A 25,520-nucleotide genomic window follows, 5' to 3' on the forward strand; every position below is an offset into this window, starting at 1 on the left:
CACATGCAAAATCTATCACTATCATTCTGATTTGAAAGGACAGGAAAAACATGAGAGAAATATGATCTCTAATTTTATGGACAGTATAATGTTGAGAGACTGGAAGTTTCAAATTGAAGTAGTAACAGAGAGTGAAGAACCATGTGAGATGGGCAGAGAATTGAGAGATGGAAAAGTGAAAAGCAGGGTATATTGAATTGCTGCTTGGCATACAGCCAGAGCTGGGGCAAGGGCAGTGAAGGCCATGGGGCAGAGATAGGCAAAATGTTTTGGATTTTATAGTATAATAATTGGCTCAAGAGAAAATAAAGAATGAGCAAAATATTTCGGGAGTTTAACTGAAAACAAACACAGTAAAATGTGGCCTGGAAATGGATTTAAAAATCTGTCTGTTATTCATGATAACACTATAGGGTCGTAGGTTGGTTGGAAAATTCCTCCTCAGAGGAAAACAAGTGAGGATATAGTATCTAGAGGATTGGTGAACTCAAAAGAACTTCAAAAGATGTGGGCCGGAGGTTGTGCCTCAGGCATCTCATCTTTACAGTAAGGCTTAATCTTGTTCAAGAGGTCCTGTATGATTTGGCACAGGATTTCATACATGAAAATTCTTAGGTAGCAGGAAATATGATGGAACTCAGAGTGTTGGGGTCATAAGATTTCAATTCTAGGTCTGAATAATAACTAAGATCCAAGTGAAACTTCAAAGATAAATTTAAAATCCTGATATAGGAGAGGCAAATTTAGGGGAAGACAGAAAGGTAGGCTCTGAAAAAAGGCAGGGGTTTTATCCCTGGACATTGGGATTCATTCTATAAACCTTTACATCGTTCAATTTGGACAGGTAAGTAATTTTAAATCCTATATAGCCAACATCCATACTAAAGCCTAGACCACATTACTATCCAAAGACCTATTTTTCCCAAGAACAGCTAAGAATTAGGAGAACCCAATCCTGACATGTTAACACTAATTAAGAACATGGGTAACAGGGTTGTAGTGGGCAGCAGTTAAGATCCATAGCTGTTCACTAGGCTCTATTTATTTTGATGAATAGTTAGACTATGGGAGAAGTGTAACTACAGCAATTTTGATTGAGATTAAGTCTTTGCTAGAGTAGTGACTGAGAATGACAAGCACAGAATCTGTGGAACCATCGAAAGTTAATACTCCTAGAGCCCAGGATGAAACCATACTTAGTGATAATATTATTACATCTGAATGAAATGATTTTTCTCCCTTTTATGAAAATTTCACTGAAATAATAGAACATATTAAGATTAATTGTGATTGAATAAATGAACATTGGTTTTAAGTCTGAATTTCTACAGGAATAACAGCTAGCATTTTAAACTGTATTGTAGGTTGTAAGGAATGCTCAGAAACTTGTTCTTGTGTTGTCTCCACAATGAAATGCTTTTGTCTTCATTTCCACAAACTTAGACTTGAGACTCAGAGATATAAGCTCTCTTAATTAAAACCATCTAGCTGTGACAATCACCACCGAGGGCTTCCTCCGATACCAGATGTGAACAAACACAGAAATGTACAGACAGACATCAAATCCCTCCCTTCAGAGCTCAAGAAACCTTGAAAAAGGGAAGGCAGGAAGAGAGTCAGAGCCAGAGGATACCCAGAAAACAAGGTCTTGTGAAGTAACATGATCAAAACTCATATGAACTCACAGAGGGGGAAGTGGAAGCACAGGAGTTGCACAATTCTGGGCCAGATGTATTCTGACTTCCAGTTTACAGTTTGTAACAAATTCCCGAGAGTTTGCAAACAAGAGGGTCTCTGATTCTTGTGCCTTTTGGGGTGCTCTTTTTTTCTGTTTGTTTTACCAATTCCAATGTGTTAGTTTTAATTTTATTTTATGATACTTTATTTTGATTTATTATTATCACTTAGAAGCCTGTCGTATGTTTTACAATGAGAGAGAGAAAGCAAGGGGATCCAGACTGGAGAGAAAATGAGGGGTAGAGGGATGAAACTGCTTTCAGGATATGTTATGTGAGGAAAGAAAATATATTATCAAAAAAGGGAAACAGGCACAAGGAGAAAAGGAAAAGTAGACAAGTCAGACAAAGGAACTTCTGCTCAAGGAAGGTGGCTGGAATTCATTTATTGCTTCCTTGGGAATAGTAAGTAAATTTCCTACTAGTTTAAAAATAAAAAGGACCCACCTAAGCTCTTGCTGGAGAGTAATACAATCATTTGATTCAGAGTATAATGATGCTTCTGCTGTCAGTTTATTGCTTTAGTGGCCAATTGTCATGTTCCTGTAAGTTGTGAGCAGAAAATCTGCATCCAAAAGTCCCGCCCTGAGAAATTTTGATTTGATCCAGTGATGCTTGGAATCTGCTTTAACCTCCATGACATCCCTAAAGATTTTTCATCTGATAGATTCATTCAACTGTGTGTTGTGACTTAACAGGGTCATTTGGGAAAGTCTTTGTAGAGTCTTTCAAAAAGAACCTAATGGAATCTAAGTTTTCCTGAGAAGTTCCCAGGAAACTGGATAACAGAATGAGTACAGCTTTGAAACTAAGGACCACAGCTCAATGTCTGATAAATCCCCTTCAGTGAGTTAAGTCATCTCTATGAAAATTAATATGTTAATACATTTCATGTTGCTATAATGTTACTGGGGGGAGCAGTACTTTATTAAAAAAAAGAGATTTAACTCATGTTTGATGGTTAGAATGTGCAACATTTCTATCAACTGACCCTGGTGAGAGTTTTCTCAGTTGTGTCATGTAAGACAAAATGGGGAAGAGATAAGTTTAGAACTATTGAGGTGGCTAGATTATACTTTCATAAAGATTACTCTTGTTATAAAGTAACTCAATCTCTTATTCTCTTCCTCTCTTTCTCTCTGACTCTCTTATCTCTGTGTCTCTTCTCTACCCATTCCCCTCCCTCTTCTCTCTCCATGTATTCATGGCCAGCCTCTACTTCTCTACTCCTCTTCCCTTATATTCTCTCTCTCTCTCTCTCTCTCTCTCTCTCTCTCTCTCTGTCTCAACATATCTCTGTCTCTACTCACTCAAATCTCTTCCCCTGCCCATATTAAAAAATAAAAATTAAAATTAAAAAGTAACTCATTTTCCCAGAATTACCTGCATTATTTTAGAGTTAGTACCTATAGTGATTTAGCCAGTTGCCACCAGATTCCATCATACAAAGATTCTTCTTTATATCATCAGGGCTTCACTGGGGTAGTCACAATATCAATACAGGTATGGTAGGGAAACACATAGCCCATTCAACCCACAGCACTGGGTTTTCTAATTTCTGAGAGCTTAAGCTACTCTAATAAACTGTAATGAAAATGAGAAGACAGCCTAAGCAGACAATGCCATTCATGATAGTTGAAAGCAAAGCTTTAAACTTGAAGTTTGGAAAAAAAGGGTGGAAAATATTCACAATTGAAAAGTCACAAAGATAAGACACTGCTGAAAGGCAAATAAGCTTTGGATTCATCTATAGGATCTTTTGGTTTAAGATTCTATTTTATTTTTTGGCACAAAATTATCCATCCATTGACAAGGTTATGAAATAACTCACATTAAGAGTTATTATAGATAGTTTATGGGTTCTTCTTCCACAAACATACTCACACATAAGACCTGCAGAATGTATATTTCAATAGACTTAAATAGAAATTTCTGGTATTCAAAATCAACCCAAGTTGGTGAAGTCTAAAATTAATCCCAGTATGTTATTGTCTACAAGGAAGAAGGTGAGAATCTGTTCTAAAGATGACAGTTACTCTGCTGGGAAGTGAGTGCCTCTGTGAGAGACAGAACTGATGGGCAATGTGGGGCCTGTCCTTTTAACAGGTAACTCAAGTGCCACTCCAGCTGAAGTGTGTTAATTCTCATGGCCAAGAAGCCAGCACCTGACCATTGTCACTATCAGATGCAGCTTTGTTGGAGACACCATGCCACATCTCTGCAGAGTTTTCCACCTTGCCTAAGATACACTTGCTTTGCAAGTTGAAGTGAACACATCTGCTAATCAATGATTCAAGATACACAAGTGGTCCAGTGCAGGATGGGGATTGGGGGGTAATGGCAGGCAGATCTCTGACTCCCACAACCTTCATGAATATTCTGTGGAAATGAGATCAGGCCTATGGTCAGATTCCTGCTTGGTCAATTTGCACAGTGGCTGTCAGTCAAGTACACCTGCTTGCATTGATATAAAAGCTGAGAGGTAGTTAACATAGCTTGACTAAGTTTTAGGGTGTTACTCATACATTTATGGAAGCAACAGCCTACTGGGATTGCATCCTGACCTTTCTTACTGTAAAGAGAAAGCTCTGTTTATTTCTTTGTATGTAACAAGCTCTTAGAGAGACTACATATGTTATTTCCTTGTTTCTCAACCCAGCTTTACTGCACTTAGCCTGTACTGGGTATTTCAGCAGGTGGGAGTGAGTGTAAAGGGTTGTAGAAACCCATCTACCAATTTATTGTTTTCACTCCCGATTCGCAATACTTCTGAATAAGACTGCAATGGAAAATAGAGTCAGTGTACTCTATTAAAGAGCCATGGTGCACTTATATCAGAACTAAAAGCAGTCTGATGGGGTCTTGATCAAAAGAAAGCTCAGCTTAGACAGACAGAGAGCATCATAGGAACATGGAGCCTGATAAACCAGGGAGCACCAGAGAGTGCTAGTTAACTACTTTAAACTAAGGAGAGGTAGCCACTCTTCTTTATGTAGCCTAACAATGATAAGAGCTGTGATGTCTCATTCTGGAACAACACGTCTATTTTGTTGAAGCCACTTAGCCTCTGAAATTTTGTTAGAAGAACCCTAGTGAATTTTCTTGATGACTCTGTTTTCTAAAACCATGATTTTCAAACTCTTGCAAGTGTACATGTGTTTCTAGAACATCATACAAATTAGGGCTCAAAGTTTCGAACCAGATAGTAGTTAGTGATGTCTCTACAAGTCAAAAAATAGTTATTTTGGATTCTCGGCTTAGAAGTTTAGAATCACAGTCACTAACATGGCCTTTTATAGTGTAATAATTTAGTAAATCCACTTCAATTAAATGCTCCTTTTGTCACGGTTCAACTTGCTGGGCTCTCTTTTTATTTACAAGAATGTTTTAAGCAGCAAAGAGAAGTCCTTAGTATGAGCAGTTCAGGGTCCTTCAGTATCCAAAAACCTGGGTCTGTGTTGACTGATTTAATTTTGCTTTTTCAAAGCCATAAGAGCTAAGGACATGTTAGTCTAGTCTGTAGAGACCAGAGACTATGGCTTCAGATAACTGGGTTGAAGGTTTACTGCTCTAGGATTTAACCTCCAGCGGCCCCAGCACTCCATAGTTATTGTAATGTTCACCTTTTAGAATCAAGAAATGCTGGTAGTAGGTAACAGCTGACAGTGTTACAGCTTCTGGTTAGGCATTGAGTTTTGAGAGTGGCTGGAGTTACATCTCTTGGTGTAGCTAGAACCATTGGTCCTTGACAAGGTCTAGTGTTATGTAGCTCTTAAGGCTGGGATTTAAGGCTCTACTTTGGTATGCTTGTTTTTAAGATAGGGTCTCTATAGTTTGGCTGTATTAGAACTCATTAGGTAGAGCAGGGTGGACTTGAAGTCACAGAGATCTACCTACCTCTGAATCTCAAGTGCTAAGACGAAAGTCACATAGCACTCTATCCAGCTCCCTTTGAATTTTTATCAATTGTGAGGCTTATAGTTCTTATGCCTAGAGCATCAAAGCCTTGGCAAGTATGGTTTAGCGACTACCTAGAACTCTTCCTGTGACCAGGGTGCACAGTTTCTATATCTCCATTTGCCTATATCTCCACCACCCATCACTGTATTTGATAATACTGATTCTCATTGGTATTGTGTCCAGCTACTCTCTGGAACACTTGCCGTTGCTGCTGCTCCAACCGCAAGTATTCTTGAAGTTTCCAGGCTGCAAGCTGCTGTGGCTTTTGTAACTGTCTTTTAACTATCGAAGTTTCCATTGGCTTCTCTCTATGTCTCCAGCTCAATCTATTTTTCTAACATATAAGTTCAGAAATAAGCATGAAAAGCTCACTTTCAATGAAAGAAGAAAACATTCATTGAGTCTAACTCTGAGATACCAGGATCAAACAAGGAGAGAGGGGTCTGACAGATTTGAAAAGTGAGTAAATCATCTTATATAGCTATAAAGTAGTTGTGGGAATGGTTTGTGCACCAGTAATTACACAACATACACTTTAATGAAAGATTATGACCATGTGGACCAGTAGTTACACAATATTCATACAAATGAAAGGTCATGGTCAATATTAAACTCAGGGCTTCTGCTGAGACATCAGGATATGTGTTCCCTCTTTTGTTTGAGTGTACATAAGTATAGGGACCACTAGTGTTCATCCAGGCTGGTCTTCCTTAGAATGTTGCCTTTTGTAGTTCCGTGTTCAGCTGGCGTTTAGGAACAGTTACCAGGCAGAAAAGGGGGAGGTAATAGACTGCATTTACTCTATGCCTGCTGCTGGGTGATGGGCTCATGGGAAGCACTGATGCACCACTTACAGTGTAGGTGAATGCAGCCTTGAGTGATGGCCTCAGCCCAAGTAAGAAATGGCACAGGCTGAGGAAGAAGCTGAAGTTCCCAACCTCCTGTGCTTCTAGTCTCCACTGGAAACCACATGAATTTGGGAAAGGAGGAGACCCACAGGTTAAAGACAAGGAGCCTGGAGCCAGGTAATGGGGAACTCTGGCTTAGCTCAGTGGTAGTGAGTCTGGAACCACTGAGAAGCCTTCTCCAGGAGACTTAGAACAGCTCAGTAGACAAAAGCTTCTTCCATGCTCCCCACAGTGGTTCTTGATGAAAGAGACAATTCATGCTCATCTATACTATTCATTGATATTTATTGAATTTTTTATAATGGAAAACGGGTATATACCACCTTTCCAGTGTGGATCAGAGATTAAATACCTTTTGTAGAAATGAATTTCTGAGAAAGGAGGCTTATTGGCTAAACCCTCAGAGCCCATCTAGATACCTTCATAGCATGGAGAACTCTGTTCTGGCCTATATGGCCATAGGTCACATTCCTATGTAGGGAGTGTAATTATGTGATAGGAGCCTGCTTGGAAGCAGGTGATGTTCCTATGGTCATCTGGTATGAGGTCGAGGGTTTATAACCAAATCAACCTTACCAAGTCCTCTGGCACAGTCCACTGTCCCACAGCCTTTCTAGGCTGCCAATGTCTGGAGTATTTATGACCAGAACATGTCTTTAGCAGTAGTTGCATTGATTCTTTACAGCTGTTGTTAATTACAACATAATTAAAGTGTCCATAGCACAAGGACTTCTATGATAGTAGTGGAGCAGTATCTGCCAAAGGACATAAACGGTGACAGATCTGTGCTCGTGGCAAATAGACATAAGAGTATATTCTGCTAAATCCTTGCTCTTTACTGGTTTAATCAATCATTTACAGTCATAATTAAAAGGGGTTATTAACAAAAAAATTCTTAAGTAAAGCTCAACTGTAATACTTATAATAATAGCACTTAATAATGCTTACCAATATTTATTATATCTTATAACACTCATCCTTCTGTCCTGGAGAAAGGGTTGGAACTTCCGAGCATAGGTTACAGCATCTAAAACCACGAAAGCCTGTGAAGGTTCTTTTGTAGAAGTATATTTTCCAGGGAAACCTAAAAATTCAGAAAGCCTACATGTACTAATTTACCTATCATCTATCTATCTATCTATCTATCTATCTATCTATCTATCTATCTAAACCAGGAAAGGCTTCTTTTTAAACAGAGGCAGAAGGTTTTATGTTTTCCCATGGTTAATATTGTACAGGCAATTCTGTTTATCCTGAAAATTCTCTGGATAGAGCACTTCACAAAGACTTGTGATTTTTTCACAACAAGGTATGCCTATTAACCCATTTTAAAATCAGACGTTAACATATGAATTTCCTGTAGAAGACCATTTCTTTTGCTAGAAGTGCTATTTCAGTCCTTTGTAAAAGTAAATTTCCGTTAGATATATAAAAAGCAAGTAACTTGATAAATGGATATAAATATATAATAGCATGGTGCTGAGTCAGGCACACCTTCCAGGAAGGAATACAACTTTTTTCTCTACTGTCAGTGGGACAGGTTTTAAGTTGTTTATTTCTGATGCTGTCACAAAGTCACAAAGTATAATGAAAAAAAGAAGATGGGGAACAGGTGTCTATAATAAATGAAAAAATGTATGGACCAGACCAGCCACAATAGAGACTGAATTTTCTGCTTATACATTGAAAGACCTTTCTTTTTACATTAGCAAAACAGTCTTGAACTTGACACATATTTAAATATTACTTCAGTATATAAGGTAAGCCTGGAAGAATGATTTTGTCATACATAGTAAAAAAGCAAAAGCAGATATATTTTACAATGAATATTATATAATTGAATGAGAGGCAGGACCAGCTCAAGCCAATCATCTTCTTAGGTAAGTGGTCTCTTTAATTTTATGCTATTGATTTTAAAAATAAGGGTTAGACTTTTGAATGAATGCCGCCAAACACATAAAAAGATGATAAATAGGTGATGACAGATGGATAGATAGATAGATAGATAGATAGATGATATATATGATTGATAGAGATATGATAGATGAATGGATAAATGGATAAATAGGTGATAGATTAACAGATGGCAAATGACTTTCCCGATTCATTCATAGAAGGATAGATAAAAGATATACAGGGATAGATTGATGGATAGATAGTAAATAGATAGATGATAGATAGATAGAAGATAGATAGATAGATAGATAGATAGATAGATAGATAGATAGATAGATAGATGATAGACAGACAGACAGATAGAATACGTAGTACATTTGAGTTTTGTGGACTGGTGTTCCCTGAAACACATACCTCTACTAACTGTCATCTAAATGTAACGCTTTTGTGAAGGGTATGAAACTTACACAACTGAGAAGCAAATTCTAAATGAAAGTGTTAGCTAGGAAATAACAGTTATTTCTATAAAACTCTAGTCATTGTCTTAGTTCTCATTATTAACTACTTATTAAATTATCTCCCTGAGTCTAAGTGTTCTTGTTTCCAAAAATGGAAATGTGATTATGGGCTCTAAATCATATTTCATGGTAATCAGCTCTGAAAGCTGGTAGCATTAAAAGAGTAGGTTCTGTTGTCAACACTTGGGGTTATAATTGCATCAAGACAATTCACCCTCCAACCCCTTTGAGAAGGTATAAAATTAAAGGTGAATATTAGTATATTTCATGGTATTCATAGTCCTTACATATTCACAAATTGTTATCATTAAATACATCATTAACTTGATTCAAGTAAACTTGAGACAAAAAGGAAAAAGACTAGCTAATGTAAAAAGCAGACTCAACTGAGGCCGTAATACATCCCTGCCTCACTTGTCAGATACAGCCAAGGACTTTCTCAGAGACAAGGAGAAATGAGGTGGGAGTGTGACCTGTAGCAGGCTTTCTTTTTTGTATTCCATCTCTTTCCTTCTTACATTATCATTGTTACTAAGGTTGTCATTACTGTGTCATTATACACCAGCAAGGTTAGTGGGTTAATGCAAACCAAATAAATATATTATCCAAGGCCTTGTGTCAAGAAATTCAAAGCACCTTGATTGGTATTGAGGAATCTGTCCGTGGTGTGAGCTTACTGGTTATGACTCCATTGGCCTCAGTGATTCCTATCATCAGATCTATTAGTCCAACTCTTCATTGAAGCTGAATCTAGAACATAATCCTTCCTTCTCTGTTTCCATTGTTCTGAGATATTTGCCTCAGCTTCCTGTCTTTCCTTATTATGTCCATCACTTGAGTGACTCCTCCAGGAGAGAGGATTCGGTGTCCTTGAAGAAAACAGGCCATTCAAGGAATTGATTCTATGGGCTCTAAAAGGCCTTCTAGACAGTTCCAAAATTACCTTATAATAAGTGTGAATTTGCCCAATGAATGAACATCTCTTCTAGAAGTGCAGTACTATGCAAAGGAAAATATCTACCAAATATCTGACAGGAACCCTCATCTGAGACTCACAGGGTTTTTCATTCATTATATAATCACATTCCTTAGACTATAATCACATTGGCTTTGCTTCTACCTCTTCAAGTGGGAATTTCTGGTTTTATTGGAGACATGGATGTGTCATGATAAACTTTTCTGGAAGCTGTTTTGTGGGAGGATGTTTTGCTAAATCAGACACATGATAGGATATATTACTGAGAACAGACACATGGTATTTTTACCAGAAGTTCTCTGGCCAAAGAGCATGCAATGTTTTGCTGCAGCAGACACATGAGAGGACATGTGATGTTTGGAAAAAAGTAGAAGCATAACCTAGGAGACAGTGGATGATGTGCTGGCATTGGTTCATCTTTCTTTCTTTCTTTCTTTCTTTCTTTCTTTCTTTCTTTCTTTCTTTCTTTCTTTTTCTATTCTTTGCTTGTCATAACTTCATAGAGAGAAATACAACAAAGAACTTCTGGTGCTATTCCTGCTGTTTATTGCTGCTTCAACAGACTCATGCCTATTGGCAGAGTCTCATGATTTCTTCTGGATTGTGCTGCTGCTGATTCGTGTTTGGTATTTTGCAGGTGGACTGGACTGCTTGCAACAAAGTTTGGAATCCCCCACACAGTACTACTTCCAAAGAGGTCAGTGTCCTTCTTGTTCCATTAGCCATCTTCCTCCCTTACCTTTGGTCAGTGGGTTAAAAGGGAGATTGAATTGTTTAAACACCCTATTAAAATAGGTTTTCAAAAATATAAACCTACAATATCTTGCCACTTCAGTGTGTTACTGCTCTGTTTGGTAGGTATTGAAGTGAAAGCATATTAATCAAGCAAGGGATGCCACCAGGTCTTGCTCAGAGGCCACCACTGAGATATTTTCCTAGCCCAGACTTATCACTTCCTCCCTAGCCCTAGCCTGTTTCACAGAATTCTTTTTCTGTTTTTTATAGACAGTAGCAGCAGCCTTCCTAATCTTTTTCTTGCTTTTAGTCTCAGCCTACTCCAATTTATCCCCCACACTGTAGCCAGAGGTAGCTTTTAAATTGTAAATTTGACAAAGTAATTTGCTGCCTAAAACCTGTCAGTGTCTACCAGTTCCCTTCAAGACAACATTCAAAATCCTTAAGGAGCCTTTCAAATCACCTGGTAAGCCAGCCCAAACAAGTGTTCACACTCCATCTCTTACCCCACCTTCATGGAGTGAGTGCTTACAGATTCAGGCTGCTACAGAAAGAACATAAAAATGTTATGAGCATATAGGGATCATATTTTATTTTCTTTTTACATTTTCTGACTCTATGTAACTTGCTCATGTGCAATACATGATAGACCCATTATTGAACTACATTTGCTTTTGAGCAGCACCTTCCTTATTCAAAGATAGAAAAAGATCGGGGCTGGGCAGGTGGTTCTCTAGCTCCTATTCAGGCTCCACCTATTCAGCATTTAGGAATTAAAAAACAAAATTCCTTAAAGGTGACCCTGTAGCTCCCTCTTGTAGCTTTTCTTTTCTGTCCTTCAGTTGACCTGCATTAGGCTCAGCACCCATGTAATGAATGCTATGGCTTCTCTGCCTACACATGGCTGGAGCTGAAATAGATTTGAAGAAAACTCCTCATCTGCTTTAGGGAGAGTAAAAGAGAAACACAGTGCAATACTATGTGTCTTTCTAAAAGGCAATCGGTTTCCAAGTTAAACTCGATTTGACAAGGGCATGTCCAATAACTAAGCTTTCATTCCCAAATTCAGTCAAAGCACACACAGAAAGGAAGAGAAACGTACACAGAGAATTGGCAGTCATGGACATAAGGCATTCAGAAAGACTGTACTGGAGGATGCTCTGCAAATGCACTGCTGACAAAGCACACGGTAGTTACAGTGAGCTGTGTTACCAGATAATCTGGAATAGGTACTATGTATAAGCAGTACAATAAGGCCTCTGGAGGCAATTATGCTCTAGCAAAATGCATACAGTATGGTTCTCATTCATTGCTACAGATATTCTCAATTCACCACCAACATCTTCACAAAGTCTTATATCATAGAAAAAATGTATGTTTTGCTAAGTTATATGAAAGTAAAGTTTCTGGTCCAGATACAAACCTCAAAGAGAAAGGCTAGATACCTAGAAAATCCTCTGGGCCCCCACTGATGATGAGGCAAAATTATACACGTTATTAGTTTGCTAAAACTGTCAAACTTTAGTAGATGGCTGGAATACAAGCCAGGAATACATAACTAAACAAGTCAGGAAGTAGATTGGTATTGTTAAAATGTTGAAATATAGTTATTAAGGAAAGATATAAAAAACAAGATAATTTTGATAATTTTTTGATAGATAAAGACATGAAGCAAAGTAGGTAGTGCCAGGAAACTTAGGAAAGGACTGAGATGAGGTGGCATCTCATGAGCTACAGGATGAGGATGACAGCTTATGACACCAAGGTTAAAATATTCTGAGAAAGTCTCCTAAGTCTTCTTACAAGTCAGCTTACAACAGAAGAATGGCAAGTTTCCCTTTCATAGTAAACATACAGCAGATAGCAGACACAGCAATCAGGAGAGTTGGAAAAACATGTAAAAGTGACAGCTGAATTAATATCTCTCAAAAACATAATAGACAGTTCTAGGAATGTTTGTTTGGTTGGATTTTTTTTCTGTATCTGCAATCTTGTTATAGCAGAAAGTTAGCTATTCTCAGTCTCATTTTTCTGCTATTGATAATGAATTTCAGGGCTATCATATGTGTGATCCTCAGGTTGTATGGCTAAGCAAACATAGGATGAAGTCTAAAATACTAAAGTGTCAGGAAACTTCAATCTTGCTCTTATCAGTCACCTGCTTTATAAGGGGAAATTTAACCAATTTTGCTTTTTAGCTATTGTCACCTTGGCATGACTAGTGTCACTTAGAAAGATGGAGGCATTGACTCCAAAAGAGTACACCATGGGCCTGTTTGTGTGACATTTTCTTAGTTAATATTTGATGTGAAAGTGTCCATCACATTGTGGTTGAAGCCACCCCTGGACAGGTGGTCATAGGTTATACAAGAAAGCCAGATGAGCAAGTCATAAAGACCTAATCTGTAAGCAGCATGGTCTTAACTTCATTTTTTAACTTCCAGGTTCTTTCCCTGAGCTTCTGCCATGACTCCCCTACATGATGGACTTAACATACAAAATGAAGCCCTTTCTTCCTTAAGTTGGCTTTTGTTGGTTGTTTCATGATAGCAACAGGAAAAAAAGTAACATGTTGGTGTTTTTGTTTAGTTTAGTTTTATTATGTTTTTTTTTATATTTTTTGGAAGAACTATGGAAATATTTTTGAGATTTGGAATACAAAACATTATTTTGTGCTTAGAGATTACTGAGATGCTATGGAAATTTATAAGATAGAAATGCTGAAAAAGATGCAGAAAGCAAAGACCTGGCTTAAGAAGTTTCAGAGGAAATCAAGGACTCTGCAAAACTCATTTGTGCGATATCTTGTACTAAGAATCTATGGTTTCTGGTCAGTTGGAGCCAAAGGGTCAGTTGTAACTAATAAAACACTAGCACACTTAACCCTTTCCTTCAGTTACCTACAGTCTATAGCTGCTTTCTGACTTCATTTATGATGTTGGATAAACAAAAGAACTTTGGTTTACAATTGTAGGTTACAATCAACCACTGAAGATTTCAGAGCAGAAAGTCAAGCAGCTGGTATCACATTTATAATCAAGAGCAAAGAAAGAATAGACATATACTTGCTTAGAATTTATCTAGCCTGTGCGTTTTCGCATTGTATTTTCAGAAATCAAGAACAGCCATTTCACAAGCTAGGAGAAGAACTGTCAACTTCTAGTGGAGGCAAAAAATCAAAAGTGGTCTTTTTTCTACCTGTAATCTGAGAAAAAAGTGATCACAGAGATAGAGAACCCAACTCTTAACGGGAGGAATATAAAAGGATGCCTTCTCTGTAAACCTCCACTCTGACCGCCAACATCAAATGTTATGTATCCTTCCTAATGCAAAATCACTGATTCCCAAGATCTTTTACACATTTTATAGTGCAGCGATAATGGACAAATTCCTGATGTTCAGTTTTAGACAACTTCTTGCCTGTAGTTCCTAAAGTAAAAATCTTTGGCTTCTGGCTTATTTTAATCTGAATGAGGATGAATGCAATTGGGCCTGTCTTAAACTGCATAACAAGCCAATGTCTGAAAACCATAGGTAAAAAAATTCAGTTAATCCTCTCAAAGCTCTCTGAGAAGACCACAATCTAAAGTAGACTTTAGCCACATTGAGTTAATGAATCCATAGTTCTACAATATCTTATTACTTATATGAATCTAGATTAGGGTTTAAAAAATCCACAGATGATTATGATTTAACTCTATTACTTCAAAATGTCATTTTGTAAGACAAAGCTTCTACAAAGTTTGCATGTTCTTGTAAATACACTCACCTCATTGCCATTATGAGGCAGAAGATAGGTATGAAGTCCCTCCAACTTTCTCTTTCATATTATCTTGAACCAGATGGACACTTTTGTGATGTAATATAATTAGATTCTTCTGCAGTCCACACACATTATGGACTTTGGAACTAGCGTAGATGTGACCCCTTTTTTTGCTGATGGATTCTAGGTTTTTGTTTATTTTCTAATACCTCAGTTTATCCCTACTGTCCTATACTTTTCGTTCTGCTCAGTTAGACATGATTTACTCAATCACAGTTCCTGTATTTGATTTGCCTCAATGTAGGAAGTTCTGTTTCTCTGATAACATCTAAATGAATACAAGCAAAACAGATAGTTGATTGCCAAAGGGTGATGGACAATAACAGGAATTACATATAAAGATAGGCAAAGATGTCACAGGAGAACATGAAAAGCTTTTACAGAAGTTACATTTTACCTGATCTTCCCATTTTTCATGATATTAGAGGAATAGCGAATTAGGACCAATTCATGCTTATTGACAATCACTAGAATTTTCTTCTAAAACATGTTATGGTAACCTCTAGGCTTTTTCATTGACCTTGTATGAACTCCTATCTAGTCAGGAAGGTCTTGGGTTTCATAACACCTGACTCATAGCCTTTCCTCCTGTTCTTTTCAGAAACCTCTTTAGGAAGTTGCTATTTATTCTCAGGCATGGCAAGGCCAGAATGGAGGAACATAATGACTTCCTCCTTCTTCCTGAGCTGGCTTTTTGTGGCTCTGCTTGATTACCGTATTTGTCATGTGTTCCCAGAACTTCAGGCACAACCATAAGAAAATGTATACATCTTTTAAAAGCTCACTGTCAAAGGGAACATCAATCACATTTGAGGCTAAATATAATCCAGTTGTTGCATAAGGATCCTTTACGAAACTGCAGTATCTCAGTTCTAGCCACTAATACAACACAATTTAAGATACAATTGATGACTAATAATTACTTATTTTCAGTGGGTGGCTGGTGATCATTGTGTTCTTGGTAACATTTAAATTTTTTAAGTTTATTCTTTATTTTTATTTTTATTTTCATCTTTATTTTTTAGACTAGGTATTCTTTCTTTTTAAACTGAGAATATCTATGTGATTCTAGACCATTTTTATATCATTAAAGAATCTCTTCCTCCCCACCCTCCAAAAAATTATATAGAGAACCTAGTGCAGACACATTCAGTCCTAATAATTGCTGCTTCAAACTCTGTGAGCCCAAATGGCCTCTACTTAGTTGATGTGAGTCATGTTCACCTGATGTCCTCCATCCTCTGTCTCCTACAGTCTTCTCTGCCCATATCTTCTTTGGGTTCTCCAATGTCATAGGGGAGGGACTCGATGGAGACTACTAATTTAAACTCTCTTTCTCCATACTGTCTGATGTGAGTCTTTGTACCGACTACCATCTTTTGCCAGAAGAAGCCTTTCTACTGACAACTGGACAAGACACCATTACATGTTAAGTATAGCAGAATAATATTTTGGAATAATTTCATTTATTTGTTGTACAGGAGGGCAGCACCAGTTGTACTTCTCTAAATCCTAGGTTTCTGGGCTATCCAATCTCTGGTTGGTGGCCTTTCAGGAAGTATAGGGCATGGGCTCACTCTTGTGGGATGGGCTTCAAGTTAGCCCAAATATTGGTCGGCCACTCCCACAAGTTCTGTCCCACTATTTCCCCAGCACATCCTGTGGGAAGATCAGATTGTAGGATAAGAGTTTTTTGACTGGGTTGTTGTCCAAATACCTCTTTTCATATTCTGCAGAGTACCTTCCCAAGCCAAAGAGACTAGAATATAAGTCTGAAGGCTCCATGCAGGCAGCAACTTGTCCTCTCCACAGTCTACATTCAGTGAGCTGTGTGAATGATGTTCTTAGTAATGAAGCCCCACCATCAGCTTTCAAAGAGCAACGTTTTGTCCTAGTGTTAGCCTGTTTTTTAGGGATCTCCACAAGACCACCTATCCTACAATTTAACCAAATGCAACCCAGTCACTGGAAGCCTCACCTGGCTACAAAAGATGTCCAGTTCAGACTCTGTATCCTCCATTATGTGGAGTCCTCACCATGGTCACCTTTATAGATTTCACTGCAATAGATATCCAACAATCCTTTCATGTCTCCCAATTCCAGCTATCTCTGCCACCGCTCTCTACCTATATCTCTTTTCCTCCACGAATTTTCCCTACTCCTGTCCCTTCCTATGCCTAATCTATCCACAATACCTATTCTATGTTCCCTTCTCAGGGAGGCAGCTTTTCAGTTTCATGAGGTCTCATTTACTTATCACTGATCTTCGTGCTTGCACTTTTGCTATTACTGTTTTTTTGTCAATGTTATCCTTCAGTTCTGCATATTGGTATTAGAAAATACAGACAGCTGAATGTCTGATAATCAAGAATTTCACTTTTTATTTTCAAATCTCAAATTTCTGCAGGGTTATCAAAATGAGAAAGATATATGTGATAGTGCTCAACTAGTTCTGGAACATTATAGAAATTCCTTATTTAGGACCAGTAGATTCAAATATAAAGTCTGTATGTCGTTGAAGATATAGAAGGAGTTAATTATGGGAACAAAAAATATGCATCCTATATTGGTTTCTTGTATACACAGAAACATGAATCCTACTTTTCTACACAGGGACAAAAGATAGATTCCAAAGGAAATAAAATCCCTCAAGTGTCCAGAACTGTTATATTATCCCTTCTCTGGATACATAGAAAGAACAATTTATAGCAGCATACACATATGTATTTCATCTTGATCTACCTTAAAGCTTTCTATTAAGAAGATGAAACACCTTCAGAGATCATCATTTCCAAGTCTTGATGAGAATCGAAAAAACAGTGGCATTTGTGCTTTCAAGTCGTTACGTATCAGTACTGTCATTTCATGAATGTTTGTGCATACTTCTTGTGACTTGTTCTTGCACACGAGATGAGAACTCTTTGGTCCTCAATAGCTAAAACATTTAGAAAATGAGAGAGAACAGATAATGTCCTCAGTTCCTGTAAGTTTTACCATCAGATTAGAAACCCTCATCAGCTAAGTTTCTTTGAACATCTTAAAAAACAAAGTAAAAGCACAGGGTTTTATTATTTGGAAAATGATTTTATATTCTGCTTTTTAATAATAAAAAGAAAGTCTCTGGTGCATGACTGCTCTTTCAGAGGGAAAGAAATGGTGATTTTGCTCAAGCTAAAAATAGAGGGTTTAAAAAAAATCACATTATTTATAAATAGAATTGCTTCAATGCAGGCATGTTTGGTCAGAAGTAGCAGTTCAAACAAAAGCATAAGCTAAAAATATATCTACTTAACTGGCTTAGCAAGCCTATGTATAAGATTTATTGCTATGGCATACAGATAAAAGTACAATAGGAAGATAAACAATCAAGAATTGTCCATACCACAGGAAACAGAAACATGAGTCCTTGTTTTTCATTTATTTGGCAGATCAGGGTCCTGATTTTTAGAGGAGAACATGTGTGAACTACCAAAAGTGTGTGTCAAAATGGAATATTTCTGATCAGCTACATTCATCCATGGTCTCACTTCCTGCAGCCATTCTGACAGTCAAGAAAATTTCTATGTATCCAACAGTGTCCTTTTACCCAGTTGATCCTAAACTCAACTGCATAGAGAGGAAAGAGAGACAGTGAACACTGAAACAGACTTGGGAAGAAACACCTTAACAGATCAATTGATTAAGGAACTAAACTTATGGACTGGCAGAGACTTCAGGCAGAAATGAAGGTTCTGTGGGAAGGAGCCTGAGAGCATGGCCTTCAATATCAGAACACTTATGCTATAACCAGTACAGTAAGATGACACCAAATTATATGTCAGGAATACAACAATTTATTTCTTTAATATTCACCAAATTGCATTATATTTATATGTGGACATTCACATCTCATGTGAATTTTATGTTTATTTAATCTTTCTTACTTGACTACTACACACACACACGCACACACACACACATTAAACCTTAAGGACATAAAAGTGATGAATTCTCCAACAAACAACGCATAGAAATACAGCATATCAATGTCATATTACAAACAGTTATTCAACTTCTTTCTTAGAAGTTCTTAAATAAACTTTTCTTTTAAAGAGAACATTTAGCTTTACAGAACTTTTGGATAAAGGTTCAGCATTTTCACAAATGTCCTTACCTTCCACAGCTTTGTCAGTGAGTTATGATTTGTCATTCATGTTGATGTACCATATTTATAACAACTAATTGGCTCATATTAATATATCATTGTTACTCAAAGTTTCTAACTCATCACTTTTGCTATTGCACTTCCTCTGGACTTTGACAGACACATGGTGGCACGTATGCATGGCCACAGCATCACCCAAAATAACGTCACTGGACTTTCTTTCCTGTACTTCACCTATTCAAACTGCTTCTCGTGGAGCGCCTAACTGCTAAATGTTTTACTACATTTATAGTTTGATCTTTTCAGAATATTATATAATGAGAAAACAATCACATTATTTTTGGATTGCCTTTATTCTCTGGGCAATATGTGTTTAATGCTCCTAATGTTACTATAGCTGCACTGTGAGTCGGCTAGTTGGAGCTGCTGACTGTGTATTTCCAGGTTGTTTTGGACTATTTGGATTCACTTGTCACTGGGATGAAGCTTTGGATCAGTTTTCTACTTCTAGCTCTCTAATGGATATTTCTGTTTTGATAGCTGCTAAATTCATCACATATAAAATTTAATATGAAGCTTCATAGCTTCGGTTTTTAAATTCTAATTGGAACTGTCTATAAGTTCATTAATTTGTAAGGACTTTTAAACTAGCTGGTTTTGGTCTGTGGTAATTTTATTTATTTTTAAAATTTTTAGCATTAAAATCTATTTAAAAATAAATAAAGATGAATGTTGCTGTATAGGATATGTTTATATCTATAGGAAATACACGTCTATGTATCATTTTTGCTGCACTGACTCAAAATTCAAAGGAAAGAAAGTCACAGTAAAATAGGGAGGGATAGTGATGGAGGCCTATGTATAATGTCACAGGAGTACCTGTCAAACAAGATTAATCCTATGAAAGGATTATGGACATGACAGGAGCACAGCAGGACAAAAATGGGTTATAAGTTCATTAAATACAGAAATAATAGGGTATAGAAGTGCGTGTGTGTGTGTGTGTGTGTGTGTGGTATTCAAGTGAATCTGGAGACTTGGGAATATTGTGAACTTCATGGCACAGGTACATTACTTTTCCTGGAAGGTTTCTGATAATCTAAGAGGACGGACGCTTCCAACAGCGAGCATGTCAGGTGTGCAGTGGAGCTGATGAACTGTCAGAATAGTTTAGGAAATGATGAGAAGATGAAGATGGATTTTCTGATGTGTGGAAATGATTTGCAAAGAAAAAAATACGAAAGGATGAATACCTTGCCGACTTCTCAGCCAGCATCTCCATTCCTGCCTCCTTTTGCGTTGTTTTCCTCCAAAAACACCTCAACAGGGCACATGCTCAGAGATTTATTCATGCATTATTCATCTGTTAACTCTTTTGTGGCACAGAGCACCACATGATATACGAGTCTACATCCTGGCTATAAATGTGTGAAGAGATCAGTGGGAATCTGACCCTTAAGCCATTGAATTTTGTCTCTAGTCTCATACATCTATCAGAGATTTGCTGACTCCAAGCTGTTGCTTCTTTTTAAAAAAGAAAATACATGTACTTACTTTATATATATATATATATATATATATATATATGCCTGAGTGTGTGTTTCATATAAATGTTGTGACATCAGAGGTGAGACAAGGCCTTTGGATGCTTTAGAATTTGAGTTATAGATTGTCAACCACGATGGGTAGTCTGAGAGTCAAATCCAGGTCTTCTGAAAGATTATTAAGTGCATGTCACTGGTGACTCACTGGTGAGCCACCTCTTCAACCCCTGAGACATCTTTTAACTCCTTAGCCCTTCCCTTTGTTTCACAGTCTCATTTCATTTGTTTCACTGACAATTTAGAAATCCTTCTCTTGTTTTTTGACATCGCATTCAGTCTCCTCTGATCCATCTCCTCTTCTTCATCTTTAGACCCTAAATTCTATTTTCTCCTGTGATGCAAGAATACATGCAACATCATTCCCACCTACCATCTCATAAAGGCATAAGCACAAAGGATCATTTTCTTCTGCTATGATGAAAGATTTGGGTCAGCAAGTGACACCCATATTACATGAACAAAACAGATGTATTTAATGTATTTATCTTATTGCTTTTACTGATAAGTATACTTCCGTTTCACAAAGTATAAAGTGAAGTTTCATGATGAGGGGAAGGAAGGAGTATGCTCTGGACTGAATGTCATAATGGAAAGAATACTTCAGGATCTGTACCTGAGAAAACTGATGGCCAGACTACAATGGTTCTAGAGGCTTGCTTCATATACAGGATGTCTAAACAAGAGAGAGGGTTAGGTACACAATCACAATATAACCTAGAGTCTACGCAGGTACTTCCTCTGCAAAATTTCCTTCAATTTCATCAGAGTCTTACTATTGTATAGATGTGGTTTACATCTTACAAGCTCATGAATTGGAGAATTGCTTCCATACATAATCAAAATTTGAAACTCTGAGGTAAGTAAGAAATGCCTAATTCAATCTGGAGAGGGACTTTTGGCAGTATCAAAGAATTCAAGTATCTCTTTAGATTTCTGACAATGACATGACCATGATGTAATGCAATCCAAGGACAAGTCTGAGTTCAAATTAATGAGGCTGCCCTACCTTAGATAATCTGTCTCCAAAACTGCATACGAATAAAACTCTTTGTATCAGCCTGATTCAGATATTTCATTATTGTATCTTTCAAAGACGAGAAGCCATACAGTAGAGATTTAATTTTTAACCAATTTTCCTGCTGCTTTGACTACCCCTATCCATTGTTAGCCATATCCTCCCACAGCTCTCTAGAATTTCTTTGTGAAATTTCTCAACTTTCCCACAGGTCAGAAGTGGTTTGTGGTACCATGGACACATGGGAAGTAATGGGCAGACAGCCTAGGAACCCTGGGGAAGGCTATCCTAGGGATGCTCTACAGAATCTCAGAGTTACTAGATCAAAGATAACCTCAATCAGAGCATAACATGATCATGCACTAACATGTCTGTTTTGTTTTCTTCCTCCCAGTGTGGTTTCTGTTGGGATAGAGTTTCTTAGGGTTATACACTGACTTTCCCAAGCAATCCAGTGATCAAACCCTATTCTCAGGGGCCACATACTTGAGAACCCAATTTAAAATTCATCCATTTCACCTTAGAAATAATGAACACAGAATAATGAATAATGAATCAGAAAGGCTGTCAAAGATCTTTAAAATTACAGGAACTTCTGTCTACAGATGAGGCTCTCGTGCTGTCTGTGGTTTCACTCCTCATCCCTCTTCCTGTGATTAGCACAGTCCTGACAGCATCAGATCTCAATGCACTTGTATTAAAGAAAAAAAAATTTTTTAAATGTGTTTGAAAATGGAGTTTGAAAATAAAGGGTAAAGGCCAATTGTATTCTCTGGGATCCTGAAATTTTTACCCTTTAGTCACAGAGGACTGACTGAGCAGATGAACCATGGAAGGACCCACAACTAGCCCACTGATCATGTGAAGTTGACCAAGTAACTAAGTTCCCATCATGCTCAGCTTCAAAGCCGGGACCTTTCAGCAGAGATTTACAATTCACTGCTTAACTTATCTTACGTTTGTTGAAACATCAAATATTGCTTCCTCCTTGGGTAGGCCTGAAACTATTAAGCATAGTCAAACACTTTTCATAGCTATTTTGTTGACAGGTCTCATCTTAAAAGAGTGTATATTAGAAGATAGAAGGGCCCCATCAGTCATGGTCAATCAACTACCACCCTAGCATAGACAAAGTTCCACATGACAATATGTCAGAAACATTTGTTCATAAAAAATAAGACATCTCTATTGAGCCGGGAGTATGATGATAAGACCTCATGATTGAGAATTAAGAGTGTAACAATAAAGTATCAAGGTTCTGGACTTAGTCCCTGGAGGATGGAGATGGTGATGGGACTTACCTGTACCAGAGAGTACATGTATTAGGAGAACTTTCCAACTCAACTATAACTGACTTAGTAATTATAGAGTAAAGAGCCAAAGAGATGAATAGAGTACAACATAACCATGATAGACCAGTGGGAAGATCTGACCTGAGATGGGTGAAAGCAATTTGGTTGTCAGTATACTCTGTGGTCCTCATAGCCAGTACTGAATGCTCAATCAAAGCTGTGAAGCCCATGGTGTCTGTGTGGTCTCTCAGAAAGGGATGCTAATTCTGCCTCTTTGTAAACAGGGTGCTTTCCCTAACCTTTCTGCACTGAATTGTGCAGGCTCAAAATGAGATTCTTAGGCTATGGCAGATTTAGAATAAAAATTAAAATGAGGTTTTTATATATCAAATCTAAGGAAGCCCATAGGCAGTAAACAGCAGCCCCCTGATTGTTAGGAACAATCACTGTTCTTTCTGAGCTGAATAAAATCTTTCTTTAATGAGTTGATTAAAAGATCCAAATTTTTTTGGCATATACACAGAAAATTCTCTGTAGATGCTTCTTAAAAAAAATACTGAATTGTGAAAGCAGTCATTGTTTGTCTCAGGGTTTACTAATGCATACAGTTAACTATGTCAGACAAAATGCTCTGCTCCCATAGCACTTATCACTACAGATGGGATTGTTCTGTCATAGAAGCAGAACGCTCAGTTCAGGGAAATACATATTATTCACGAATTGAATAACCTGACAAAGTACATTTTTATAGTAGAAAGGCCTGGAGACCCTAGAGTGTCTGTGGAACCACATACATCACGAAGGGAAATTTCCAAAAGGAAAAAAGAATCTTCAATTAACAAATGAGGTCAGTGGAGACACTGGACCTGGACAGATGTGTCTTTGAAGAGCACCTCTGGTGGGGGTGGGGGTCTTATCTCTTTGTGGACTTGGCCCAGCACACTGACACACTCCTCCAATGATGGTATCAAAAGTAATATTTTTCCTTGGATTATGTTTCTTTTGTTTTGTGTCAACACCACGTAGCTGGTGTAATTCTTCACTGTATTGCCTAATTTCAGTAAGAATCTACTAGGTCCAACTCCTCAGAGTATCTGCATTCATTGCATTCTGGGAAAATGATGAGAAGTTAATCTTTTTATATTTATTGCTCAGAAAAATGGAGCCTGCAGCCAAATGCATTTTTATTTCTTCTAGAAGAAAATAATTTTAGGAACATAGCTCTCAGTGTAAATTATGCTCAAAGAATAGGATCTATAATGAGTTATCTAATGTGATTTTTGTTCCTGAAACTATGGGGTCCCCTTCTGAAAAAAAATAATCACAAAAAAAAATAGTTGCATTAAAAATGAAGTGATTTGTCGCAGGTCAAAGGTGGTTCTACATCTAAGGACTGCCAATTGCTTTATTGGCTCTCTCACTAACAGGTGACAAAACAAACTATAAAAGACAAGAGAGGAGAGATGTAAGGCTCCTTTTGGATACCCTCTTTGAGAAAAGACCTTCAGGAAGGTTTTCAGTTGAAGTTCATTGAAAGTTTAATTGACGTTATTATAAAACTGCTTCTGGAAAAAAATCATGAGCAACAATTTTTGAATAGTGTATGTTGTCTTTGTAACTTATCACCCTTGAGGAAGAGAATAGAAGCAGTCCTTTGAAAACTGATAAAGGTAGTGGTTTACTCATTTGGTTGGACTTATGAAAGCTACATGGGGAATACTAATTATCAAGGTAGCTGTGTGTGTGTGTGTCTGTGTGTCTGTGTGTGTCTCTGTGTATCTGTGTCTGTGTGTTTGTGTGTGTATATGTGTGAGCACCTATGCATGTGTTTCTATGTATATGTATTTGTATTTATGATAGTATGTGCATATGTGTGTTTGTGTGTTTGTGTCCATGTCCACAGATGTGGGAAAACAGTAACCTTTTTTTAAATTTATTTTAAAATATCTTTGTTATGGTCATTGTAAAAGAAACTTAAACTTATCTTCTTTACAAATTATTCTTTTAGATAAGAAAGGGTCTAAAACTCCTGTTCTTTGGGTCACAGAGCAAGCTTCCTTCACAGACTATAGCGTAATTCATTGTTACATTATTGGTGTTGGCACATCAGTACTTATTCCATGTGGCTTTGAAAAAATGTCAATAAGCAGACAAGGGATATATTTGTGTCATTATATCTGAAAAAAGGGAATGTGTGAGAGAAGGGAGATATGTTCATCTACCAGCTGGCATCCATAACTAAAGAGAGATCACTGCACAGAAAATAGTGATGGTGGATGTAACAGGTGTGGCACAACACACACACACACACACACACACAGTTACATCAGTGTTTCTGGAGAAACCGAAGGCATGAGATCCTTACTTATCTACACAAGCCTTGACCAATTTAAGACACTTGAAATTGCAAATCCTACATGCAGGTAAGAAGATCTATGCACTTACTGTGGGAGTTTTGAGGGAAATCAATTTAATCTTTGGAATGTAATGTCAATGTTTGATGCTTAATTGTCTTTGAGAAGTCAAAAGTGCTTTTAAAGTGGTTGTTTTGTTCTTAGTAAAACTCTCATGAATTCTGGATTTGATTTTTACATATAACATTTTTCTTGATCTCAGGCCTCTGGTTATTTGTGCATTAAGAAAATATCCTGTGGTATTAGTCTTTGTCTCCTATCTCTTCATCCTCTTTCTTCTAACTGCAAAGCAACTAAACTAATTATAACCCTAACTGTGTATAGTTTTCCACTGAATCCTACTGACTCAACTTTATAAATGATAATAAGTGACCTTATAATGTTTCAACATGCACATTTTCCAGTTTCTTTAAAGGGCAATGTGTATACACACATACACACACACAGACACACACACAGAGGTATATGAATACACATAAATACATATAATACACACACA

The 25,520-nt window shown here is 37.3% G+C and overlaps 1 long non-coding RNA gene across 1 annotated transcript in view; it reads left to right on the top strand.

The window, feature by feature from the left end:
- The first annotated feature begins 6,485 nt into the window (after window positions 1-6,485).
- Window positions 6,486-25,520, top strand: part of LOC114613042 — a 22,177-nt gene continuing 3,142 nt past the window's right edge. The window contains exons 1-2 of the long non-coding RNA XR_003710117.1: window positions 6,486-6,721; window positions 10,632-10,691. This is a non-coding gene — a long non-coding RNA (uncharacterized LOC114613042). The remainder of the gene's footprint in view (window positions 6,722-10,631; window positions 10,692-25,520) is intronic.

The sequence above is a fragment of the Grammomys surdaster genome, unplaced genomic scaffold (assembly GCF_004785775.1).
Source record: "Grammomys surdaster isolate TR1022 unplaced genomic scaffold, NIH_TR_1.0 126187, whole genome shotgun sequence".
Taxonomy (NCBI): Eukaryota; Metazoa; Chordata; class Mammalia; order Rodentia; family Muridae; genus Grammomys; species Grammomys surdaster.